Below are 12488 nucleotides of genomic sequence, written 5' to 3' on the forward strand. Positions count from 1 at the left end.
AAAAAAAAAAAAAAAAAATTGAGGCCACATATAGTGGGCAGGGAGAGAATAATACAAATGACTAAATACGTGGTCTCTGAAGCCAGATAGACCTGGATCAAATCCAGGTGGGCTCTTTGCTTCCTTGCCTTGTGACCATGGGCGTGCTGCATAGCTTCTCCAAGCCTCAATTTTCTCATTTATAAAACTGAGATGATATAATAGTCCACGAGTTTTAGGAAGTTCCAGAATTTGTGCTGATTTTCTCTCTCTGGATAAGACTGTATTTTTATTCTTTAGTAATGAAATAGAAATTGCACAATACTCAGAGACTAAGACTAGTCAAAGGACTTCTTTCCCTTTATCCCCTAATAATCACTCTGACAGATAATGCCTGAATATTCCTTGTTCTGCTTCTAGCTGTCTTCTATGGTTTCACCTGTCCCTGGACCCTGCAATTGCAGTCACTCACTCTGGGATGGAGGTGAACCACAGAGAGCTTTGCTTGCAGCTTTCAGCCAGGCTCTGCAAGTACAAGCAAGGGACAATGATGTGGAGGACAGTTGTTCCCACTCCTTCTATCTTTTCTTCTAGGGATGAAATTAAATATATTGAGTATTTTTTCACTATTTTCTCTTTGTTTTATTTTTCTTTTACTTTGTCTGGAAGAGTGAGGGACCAACTTTCCCCTAATCATTTATATTCATTCTTTCTCTCTCCCTCTTTTCAAAAGAACAAGCAAGCATAAGTTCTTAGAGCCTTTCTCCATAAGTAGTTCTCAATGCCAGTCACTGGACTGAGCAGTAATCACCTGTGAATTTGTTAGAAATGTAACATTTAATTTATCAATTTAATATCCAGCCTCACCCAAGGCTTAACTGAATCAGAAACTCCAGAAGCATGGCCCTGGATATGAGTTATAACATTCCCTGCAGTTTCTTTGATACTAAAAGTTTAAAAATCATGGCTTTCACTACAGGTAACTTTCAGATGTCTTTGAGATGTGGCACCATTTCTCCTTCCTTGACACAGGTAGATGTTTATGTTTGGAAGATGACCAAAGATCTTGGCATGCTTTCCTTAAGAGCAATAGATGCAATCTGTTCATCTCATCAGTTTCCCATGAGATAGAATATTGTTACATGCCGTATCGGGAATCTGCAGATTCCATGTGGGAGATTTTTTTTTTTTAGTGTCTTCTATCATTTTATTTCAAAAGATTGTTTTAAGCAGTCAGTGTTTGGCACACAGTATAATGATAATAATTATTATTACTTTAAAACTAATCTTATTTAAAAACCCTTTATTTAACTTCCATTTCCTTTATATGTATTAGGTACCTATTATTTATAAGTTGCTCTGCTAGTTTACAATGAAAAGATAAATGAGATATTCCCCTAATTCAAGGAGCTTGAAATCCAGCTGAAGTTCAGCTTTTGTCTGACCCACAGGTTTTTAAAAATTTTGTGATGGCCACAGACATATCATTTTGTTCACCACTGTTTTGTTCACCTAACCATATTCTAGCAGATTTTTATTGCACATAGACCCGATGTCTCAAAAGGATTTGATAAATCAGCAGGATTCTACCATTTCTAAGTCTGACTAGGCTTTGTGTAATAAATTAGGCCATTATCCAGCCTGATAAGCAATCAACCCAATGCTATTCGTTTGGAAATCACAGCAATAGGGAAGGTAGGGCTGGGAGGAGGGGGAAGCTGTAGTTCTGTGCTTCAGCTTCAAGAAAACATCAAAATTATTTTCAGATACTTTTAGGAAAAACCGTATGTCCAAAGCTTTTGTATTAAAGTCTCAAAAAGTGTGGCCATTTGGAGCTTAATCTCTAGAGTAGTGCGCTGATGTTTACTGAGGCTGTGGGGTGTGAAAGGGCAGACTGGGCTTGCTCTTCACACTTAAACTCAGATCAAGCTATGGTTTTATTCCCCCAGATGACTCTGAAGTAGATTGACTCTGAAATGCAATATAGCTTAAAACACAAACCCATTCAGCTAATTAGCGTATTTGGAAGTGTTTTGAAGACCTTTATTTGGGGCTACATTCAGGAAGCAGCTCTGACCTGAAATTGCTGTGGTGGGGTAATTATTTATCTTAGACATTTCAAAGACTAGAGGTCTTTTTGATAGCCATTTCAGAACAGTCATCTGAAAAACCAGATTATTCTCCTCAAAGTTAGCTCATTGTTCTTCCTTTGAATACCTTAGAAGGAAAAATATCATTGCAAGTCCTATGCTCTTATTATAATATTATAAACCCTTTTATAAATTATCTTCCCTCATATAAGATTCTGTGATGTTGAAGATCAGCTCTTGCACAAGGCCTGGCACAGAGAAGGAACTCAGGAAATGGTTAGTGAAGGTGGAATGAATGAGTGATTTGTCTGTACATCAAAACTAAACTCCTCTATCTGGCTTTCTAGGCTATGTCAGTGTGACTCTACCTAGCCTCTATCACCTGCCTCCTTTCTATCCGGGCATGCTAATATTCTCTCCCCCAAATGCCTGCATGCCCCACACAAATTCCAGGTCTAAGCCTGTGCATGTGCTGCTTTACTGGTCATAAATGAGCTTTCACTTATCTTTTCACCCAAATCCTCCCACCTTTCAAGGACCTTTTTAGACCTCACCTCAAACCACAAAGGCTTTTTCTGATTTTCCCTTCCCTAAAATCCTATTTAGCTTCTGATTTCCATAAATAGAATACAAACATTAGGCTGCAATTGTTAGTATAGGTTTCTGAAAAACTCAAGCAAATAACCAGAAAGATAAGTGACTTACCTCACAGCTTTTTTGTTTTTTGTTTTTCCTGATGTTGTAATCTTGTTTTTGGTGTCAGTGATTTTTGGTCCTCTGCTCACCAAAGCAATTGGCACAAAGCTGTTCCTACCGTGGATGACCACTAAATAATTGTTGACAGATTGAAAGTTATAATCATAGGTCTTAGATCTTTTTCATCAAAACAACAGTAACAATACTGTGATATAATGAAGGAGGACTTTAGAAAGAACAAAAATGAGGATAATTTCCATGCTAAACTGGATCCCAAGAGGGAAAAGACTGCCATATTAGTGTCTGTGGTTTATAAGGGAATATATATTTATCCATAAATATTTAGCTCTAAATTTTTAATTGATAAATCTGTATCCAATACATCAGAAACATTTATACAGATATCAATTTTTTAGAGGGAAAGGACATTCTGAGTATTAAAAATGGAAATAAAATTAATTGTTGACGCAGTTACTGGAGAGGGAGAGCTGCACATACGTATTATCTGCATCTTGTCCACATTATTAGTGACAAGCATTTTGTCCACACCTTCCACGTAGGACCCTTCCAATTTATTCATCTGTCACTAAAAAAAAGAGATGCCTATAACCAACCTGTATATATTTCTATTAGACTTTAATTTCCTCTCCCCCTACAAAAAAGATTTTGAAGCCTTTCTCTTTTTTTTCTTGCATCCCGTCTGTTTCTCTGAATAATCATTTTGTCCCTATTTTGTCTTATATGTTTTCATATAAAACATACCCACCACCCTTAGAAATAACCCTTACTTGAGCTGAGTAAGATGATGCAGTACTGTGACATTCCCTGGCCACTTAGTTACTCTTCGTTTGTCTTTTGACAACTCTAGCTTCTCAGCATTGCCCCCCACCATTGCCACACGTGGTGGTTTGGTGAGTGATGGGTCTGGTGGGTTGTTGGAAGGCACAGAATGAATGTATTTTGGAAATGGAGACTAAGGACTTCACTGGAACCACAACCAAGTGTAATTGCACATGTGAAGTGAGCCCTGAGGGGAAAAAAGAAGGGGAAAGAATGTAACCCTTCTTCGCTTCACTTTTTAAATATTCTTAGGTCTTTTAGGTTGAAGCACTGACTCACAGGATGGTAAGGGCTTCAGCATAATGAAAGAATGATGCCATTTGCTTTAAGATCTCAGTGGAGATAAGATTTATCTGCCAGGCTGTTAATGAATCCAGCAGTTTATTTTTGAGTTGTGCTTCCTATCAAGGAGGGAGTGCACTTCACTCAATATTTTCATCTCAGAAAAATTAAATCTCTACTGATAGCCACTTTCTGGACCCCCAAACAAATCATTATTGCTTTGAGAGTTTGCAAGGTGGGTTTTATTCTAGAAAAAATGGTACAATTTTATATTGAAAGCCTGTAATGCAATATCATGTTTACAAGCCTGATTTCAACCATCTTGATTTCTGATTTAAAAGCCTGAAATTTTCAGGTGTCAAAAGGCTCGAGCTTAAGTACTCTGCATAGTATGTCTAAAATTGTAACAGAATGATTTGCAAATACATAACATGGCTCCAGTGCCTTAGCAAAGGACTACTTTTTCTTTTAAGTAGGCTTTAAATATGTGGTATTTTTCTTGGAGACTTCTGTATTTCCAAGCCAATCATTGCTGTTACTCTCACATTGTAAAGTAAGTTGCATCTTGTGTTTGAGTGGAGAAAGCTGTTTCTCAACTTAAATGGAAATCTCAAAATTCAGACTTTTTTCCAACAAAAGAGTCTGGGTTTTATTCAGATAGCAGCCGTCCAAGCTTGAAAAGGAGTCAGCACAGATGTCCTTGAAAATAATTGTGCCCAAACACTGAGACAGTGGTGCTGCTTTGTTTTTTGGGCTTTTTTTTAAGTTAACCATTTAAAAAATTTATTTATTTTTGCTGCGTTGGGTCGTTGTTGCTACACCGGGCTGTCTCTAGTTGCGTTGAGTGGGCTTCTCATTACGGTGGCTTCTCTTGTTGCGGAGCATAGGCTCTAGGCATGTGGGCTTCAGTAGTTGTGTCACAAGGGCTTAGTAGTTGTGGCTCATGGGCTCAGTAGTGTGGCTTGCGGGCTGGCGCATGGGCTTAGTTGCTCCGCGGCATGTGGGATCTTCCCAGACCAGGGATCAAACCTGTGTCCCCTGCATTGACAGGCGAATTCTTAACCACCGCGCCACCAGGGAAGTCCTGGTGCTGCTTTTTATGTCGATGTTTTGTTCATCACGACCACATAGAAATTTTCTGAAGACACAGAGTTTAAAAATATATATATTAATTTGCTTTATTTGTGTCTTTATTAGCAATGCTTGTTGACGAATATGTAGAGCTTAATTCAACCATCCAGTTGAGCTCTAACCTCAATGAAGCATTTGGCTTCAAAGTTTGTCTTAATCCATTCTGAAAAAAAATCTATGTGAATAAAACATGCTGAGCTTCACACCTGCTAATTTTAGGTGTTGAGAAAAAGAAAACATTTGCCCATCAATAAAATGTTGATATTTAGCTCTGCAACCAAAGCACCCAGAAGCACATGGAAAGGTATAACAGAAGAAGATCCGTGCATCAGATTGCATCATGTTAAAGCAAGTTATGTAAGCCCTCATCATCCAGTGTTGGGTTGAATGAGTAACATGGTTGCTAGGCTTTGGTCTGAATTCCATGCTGTTGTCCATTTCCATCTATTTATATTGTCTTTTATGAGACAATAGCATTATACACTAAATTAAAAGCCACAGAGGTAAGAATTGTATGAGTTCAAAAGGGAGGAAGATCACTGAAGAGGGGATAATCAGAAGTGGCTTCCTAGAGAAAATAGACCTTGACCTAGATCTTGAAGAATTGTAGACTCATGGGGAATGATGAATCACTCCCCAGATAAATTGATGTCTTCGTGTATCTTTTTTACAAAGATGTTAGTCTCTGAGCACATACTTCCAAAACCTCCATGTTAACTGTCTCTTCATTTTTCTCTTTAAGCCCTCCAAACAGAATCTACTTCAACAAAAGCATCAGTGAGCCACATAGAGTTCATCAGCCATCATCCTTTAGAATGGGAAAGGAAGGCCATTTTTCACACCCCAAATTGACTCATAAAAAATACTGCTAGATTTATCTATTCACCAAAGTTCTTTCTCAGCCATGTAACTGCCAAGGGCTTTTTCACTGACTTTTCCCCCTCAGCCAAGTTCCTTCCTCCCTCCTGAATTTATTCTGGCAATGTCAAATTCCCTTTCCTTCCCTTTCTTAAAATTGACTCAGAGGGCACACAGGCTCAACTTTTACCCTGAAGTGAATCTATAAGTAATCCCTCAACAAAACACCTAGCTAATTAAAATATTATCCGTACCATTCAGTGCATATGGAACTAAAAAAGAAGGTAGTACTTAAAAAGTCTGTGTTCGCATCTAGATTTGCGCATGAGTTTTGCCAGGTTGATCTACAAGTAATTTTAGAAGATTGGGCCTATGGTAGGAATGTGAAAGGGCACTGTCCCCTGTGGTGTCTGGTACACTGAATGTGGCAATTACTGTGAGAATGGGTTGGGCCACAGCTAGTTGTCTGATAATTATTCATGAATCAAAATCTATTGAATATCTAAATCAGTCATGCCCATAGGAATTCCTATAAGGGAATGTGATATTATAGTGGAATATAATATGGAAATTATATGGAAACAGTGGAAATCACTGTTCTGAAAGATCAGAGAATACTGACACCGTCAGAGAAAAATTAAATGAATTAAAACACAAAAGTAGTTAATTTAAACATCACTAATATTCTTCTGGTTATGACACTTGCCTAAGATAACATATTTCTATACAATTAAAATTAAATACCTCTCTTTATACATATTTGACTTGATACAAAATTGGAGGGGGAAGTGTTGGTAATATATTGATACTAAATTTGTTCTGAATTAAAAACCTAGAACAAATCTTTTTTTTTTTCTTTTCACTGAATATATTATTCTTTATCTCAGCTTTTCTTTTGGAAAAGTTTTTCTGTTGGAGTTGCTCTGATAGAATACACTCAATAAGAAAAACAAGTAAAACCTCTGCAGGTTGAAAGAGAAATGTGTTTTCTGAAGTTGTTTTAAAAGTGTTACCCATAAATTTACAGGGCTGTAAATAGCCTAAGTCAGTTCTTTAGTCTGTCTCTTGCCTTCTAGCTAGGAGAGGTGTGTATGAATAGTACTAGTCAGGTGAGAAGCTCTGTTTTTTAAGGTGATCATTTCTGCAAAGCCCTCTTCCACGGTTGAATCTAAAAGCACTTGTTATCAGACTGTTCTTCCCAGTACTTCTGCAGGTTGCTTCCCAGTAATCTAAATGTCACCTGTATGGTTGAAGCTTATTATCTCTCATTCTGTCCTCAGGGAAAACTGAGAACCACCAACTGTCCTCTGCATAATTACATGGTCCCTAATGAAATGCATTCTTAGAGACTATGGCTTCCTACAAGGTTGAAAGAAATGACTACTCCTGCTCTGTTGCTCATTGTGCATGATGTTGCTTGTTTTCCATTCAGGCACTGCATGAAATCATAGAGCTTACATGCAGAGCAAGTGAGAAGGGGACTGTAGGTATCATTAGGACATAAAAATAAGAAAACATTAAATAACAAATCCTTGTGAACATTTATCTGCAGCATTCTTTATGCAGCTCAAGTAAATACCCAGTCTTCCTTTCTTCTGCTGAAATGATGCTTAAAATAGAAAATGCACATACTGTGGAATAGTAGAAAGGTACAAAATTGTGGAGTAAGAATATCTAAGTAGGAATATCTTCTACACACACACTTTTTTTCCCAATCAAACACTATTGGTTTTCTGGTAATCTTCTAATCCCTACTTCAGTGTGTTCAAAGAGGGCACTTGAACTTGAGGATCTTTTTCAAAACACAGGTTTCCTGGCCCAAACCCCAGACACATTGAATTCAGGTCTCTGGAGGGAGGACCCTCTAATCTGTCTTTTGTTTTGTTTTTAATTTATTTATTTATTTTTATTTTATTTTTTTTTAAATCTGTCTTTTAAATAGCTTTGGGGTGCTTGCCAAATTTGAAAAAAACTATCCTGGTCCATCGCTTTCTTCCACTCCTGTACTTCATTCACATCACATAAAAGTTGGAAAGCCAAATAAAAATACTTTTATAGTTGTAAAAATATTATATTTTCAACTCCCTGTGCTGTCTGCATTAGCTGTAGAGCAGAATCCCAAGTGGAAGAAAACTGCAGGTATCACACCACATGCAGAAGCCGCTTAAAGTTGTCAGGAAGAATGACTGTCAAGTTGGGTCAAGTAAGATTTGAACAGTAGTCAGCAAAGCAAAAGGCCTTTGGCTATTCTGCCAAGGCACCAAGTCTCATTTTCTTCGAACTATAATAAGTTTTCAGTGAGACATCTTAGAAATCACCAGCCTATTTTCTCAAATAAAGTGTGGCTTGAAATATGTAAGCCTGTATGGCTTAAAGTTAGGCTATTCCTGTTCAGAATTTTCTCTATTGAATGTACTCTAGTGTCGTGCAAACAAGATGAATATACTCTGTTTCTGATGGTAGGTTTCCATTCAATTTTATTATTATGTTTCTTCCCTTGCACTTTTCTGTTGATTTTAGCATTTGGATATACTTAGATACTGGAACAGATCTTATAGGAAGATGCATTAATGCATTAATGTAGAAGAGAGGTTACAGTCTGTATTTTTAGTCAGTTAAGTGAAATATAATTCTAACTTACGATAGGAAAAAAAAGCACGCGCGTGTGTGTGTTTTCTTGCCTGTCCATTTTCTTTTTCCTTTCTGAAGTCTAATATAATGCTTTATTAAATGACAATATTGAAATAGGAGATGAAGTAATAAATATCATAGCTGTTTAAGTAATAAGCTCCCGAGTCTCTAGGTTTAAAAGAAAGGGAAGTATCCCAATGACACACTGGTTGACAGGTCTTATAACGGCAAAACACTAAACTTACAATTTTAATTATTTGGGGTTGAGATCATTCAGTGTTAAAGATCAACATTCATTAAATAAAGACCCTAAGACAGTGCCTGATATATATTAAATGGCAATAAATACTAACTATTACAATTAAAAAAAAAAAAGGAAGGTATCTATTGCTATATCTGCCATGCTGATCACACAATTTCCTGAAAATGGAAGTGATTTCAAGCTTATCTTTTACCAACAAGAATTTTGCAGACGTTTCATATTCAAAATGTAGTCATCATTTAAAGAAAGAAAATTGTAGTCAATGGGAACATTTCATTAAAAAACATTATTTTGGGAAAACTTACATTCTGAATAAAACAGAAATTAGAAAAATCCCATAAAATGTGTGTTACAAAATTAACAGTTTATGTTGGCAGGAAGTTCCTGTACTCTTTTCAGTTATGAGAAGATTTTCTCACTATGCTGCCCTATTTAAAGCTTGCTATAATTGACTTACATATTAAAGAAAATAACAGTGACAAAAACAGATTAGGGTGCCTGTGTTTATTGATAACAATTTGTATAGAGAACCTCTTTGAGCAATTTATCCAGTAAGGAATATGCTTAATTGCAGGGAAATATCTGAGTTTATCACAGCTGTAAAAGAGGTTTCTTCTTAAGCTCAAAGTCCTAATCATGTGAATGTCTGATGTGGATTCCAGGTCTATTCTTCTCCGGTCCTGTTTCTTGAAAGAAGCTAAGACATGAATAAAGGAGCTACAAACCATTATCTCACATATAACTTTTAACACCATCTCTCCTATGAGCCTCATTCCACTTTGCCAGTTCCAAATTAAAACAGCCTGAATGAAACTCGTGACACTGATGCAGAAAAATGTAACTCACCGGTTCCACTGCAAATAATAAAAGAGTGAGCCCCTGGAGAACCTGTGTGAAGGATTCTTCCTCTCTGAGCAGTGATAGCATGTAATAAACAATGCTTTCATGCAGATTCCCATTATAAAATCCTCACTTGTATCCTACTGTGAAATTGTTTTGTTCAGTAATAGGCTGAAGAAATGGGAGCATGCAGAATGTCTAAAAGTTCCTTTCTGCAAGTAGTCAAAACAATAGAGGATAAATTATTAAAAAATATTTTTTCTGCAAAGGGCCACTCCTCTTGCCTGCGTAACAGCATTTTTCTGGTTCTAGGCTCTTTTCAAAGTGAATACAAATAGTGAATTGAGGTGGGTTTACCAGAACAAACCAAATCAAACCAATGGGATTTCCTTTACTGGGAGGAGAGTTTGGGGATTAACAGATGCCTGCTTGTTAGTGCAGCATTTCACAAAGCTTTTTTATGATATTCTTGTTGGATGGCAGAAGGAATGGACAATAAGTCAGCTAAGACAGTGAATAATATGCAAATGGAAGTTGATTCTGGGTCGTATTAAGATGAATATTTGAATATTTTCTCAAATGAATGCTTTGTATTTGTGACATATGTGCTACTGGTTTTTTATTTATGTTAAGGATACCGATTTTCTTTTAAAATACTATTAAAATGTAAAAAGTGAGTTTGGTTAAATAAAAATATCAAGCAAATCCTGACACAGGTAGTATGCATAATGAATGAGACATGAAACTTGATAGCCTCTGAGGTTTTTACCCACTCTGAAATTGTGTGAAAGGCAAATAGAACCATCCTTCTCCTTAAGCAAAGACAGAATTCAAAAGTAGTAAGTGGCACAGGGAGATGAGCTCGGTGCTTTGCAATGACCTAGAGGGGTGTGTTAGAGAGGGTGGGAGGGAGGCTCAAGAGGGAGGGGATATGGGGATATATGTATGCATATGGCGGATTCACTTTGCTGTACAACAGAAACTAACACAGTATTGTGAAGCAGTTATACTCCAATAAAGATCTATTAAAGAAAAAAAGTATAAGTTGCTAAACATCTTGAACCAGAACTTAAAGTCTTTTGACAATTAAAGGACTGGCAGAAATATGGCTCTCCATTGGAGTCTGGGAAAATAGGCAAACATATATTTTAATCATAAAAATTATCTTTTAATTCTCTATTGTGATATAGCGACAAAAGAAAATGGAATCAGAAGCTCATCAAAAGCTCTTCAAAGTTCAAGTGACCAGCGAAAAGAAAGAACCACTCCCATTCCTGCTTAGAATCCCTTCCCTCTTGCCTTCTTTGTCTGGAGGGGACAAAAAGGGAGGAGTGAGTGTTTCCCTTGTGTAGAATATTCTGGAATATATTCAGGAAGCCATTTCAAATGTCATATTGTAAGGCTACCATATGGGAGAGTAGGTCCTGTTGCGTGGTTAGGTCCCATGGGGCCAGTTGTCTCTCCTGGCCAGCATTCCATTCACCTTCCATCTCTATATCCCATGGGTACCAAGAACTTGGCCCATTTTCTCCCCTCTGGCTACAACCATCTGCCCTTCCACCTGGGTTCCTTGCCATTCAGACCATCACTAACACAGCTTACCAATTTCTCCTTCAGTTTTCTATTGCTGGAAAGATCTTTAAACTCGTTGAAATGTTTTCTGTTAATACTGACAGTAAAAACAAAGGCACAGTTAGGAGTGTCTTAGTGTCTCTTTTCTTTTCAATTAAGGGAAATAATTTAAGCCACCATTAGCAGAAATTGTGAATTATGAGGACACAGTCGTATCTTACAGAATTCAAGGGTTCTTACAGAGGCCTGGAAGAAAGCAGTAAAAAGCAGATGAAAACTCAAGCAGCCATGTTTTTGTTCTCTCTGTCTTTCTCTCCTCTTGGTCTCTCCTCTGTGTTTTATCTGTCTTTTTCCTCTGGAAGATCTTTTGTTGCTCAGGAATTATCTCACTTTATTTAAAGCTAATAAGCCGTACTCGTTGTAAATCAACTATACTTCAATAAAAAAGAAAAGAAGAAACATACTCAGTTCTAAATTCCCTGAAAATCATATTGGTCATCTTGTGTCAAGTGTGTACCCTGATGTACAAGAGTGAGATGGGTCTCAGGATACAAACATGGCAAATGAGTGGGTCCATCATGTGGTTGAGAAGAGGGTTCATCATGTGTTTGGGAGCAATTTTCAGGGAAAGGAGGTCACTGCAGCTTGACAGTCCCCACTACAGGGATTGGTTATCTGTGGATGTGGAACTTGGGAACATGGAGGACTGACTGTACTACACTATTTTATATCAGGGAGTTTGGTACCTGCAAGGCAGAAAGGTCCTGGAACTAATCCCCCACAGATACCAAGGGATGACTGTACTATTAGAAAAGATAACATCCTACCCCTGCTCCATTCCCTGAAAAATAGTAATGACTATTTTTAGAAGGAAAGCAGTGAAAATTTTCCAGGCAATCACAATCAGAAAGTTTATTTTCCACGGAAGATATAGTGACTGGGAAAGTTCTTCTGTCTCAAGAAAACAAAATCCGGTGTTTTTGAGTGAATTTTTGGTCTATTTCATTTTAGATGACCTCTGCCAGTGATTTTTACAATTCAGCTGTATGAAGAAAAAAAACAGTTTGTTCTTTGATATTGATTTTTTTAAGAATGTGAAATAGTTTACTTACCAAAGAATAAACAGCCCTTTAAACATGGAGGTGATGAACCTTGCCAAAAGACAGAGTTTAAAATCAAATATTCTTTAGGTTAAAAGGACTTCTTGTAGTCTAAGAAAGGCAAATAGGTTCCAATTTGCATATGGAATGAGATAGACTAGAATGAGCTGCCTGGAATGCGATGTTGAGAAGGATTCTGAGCCCACT

The 12488-nt window shown here is 37.1% G+C and overlaps 1 protein-coding gene across 14 annotated transcripts in view; it reads left to right on the forward strand.

The window, feature by feature from the left end:
- NRXN1 (neurexin 1) overlaps window positions 1–12488 on the forward strand; it is a 1121986-nt gene that overhangs the window by 175553 nt on the left and 933945 nt on the right. The window lies entirely within an intron of this gene.

This window comes from Monodon monoceros, unplaced genomic scaffold, assembly GCF_005190385.1.
Source record: "Monodon monoceros isolate NGI ecotype Baffin Bay Population unplaced genomic scaffold, NGI_Narwhal_1 Super_Scaffold_19, whole genome shotgun sequence".
NCBI lineage: Eukaryota > Metazoa > Chordata > Mammalia > Artiodactyla > Monodontidae > Monodon > Monodon monoceros.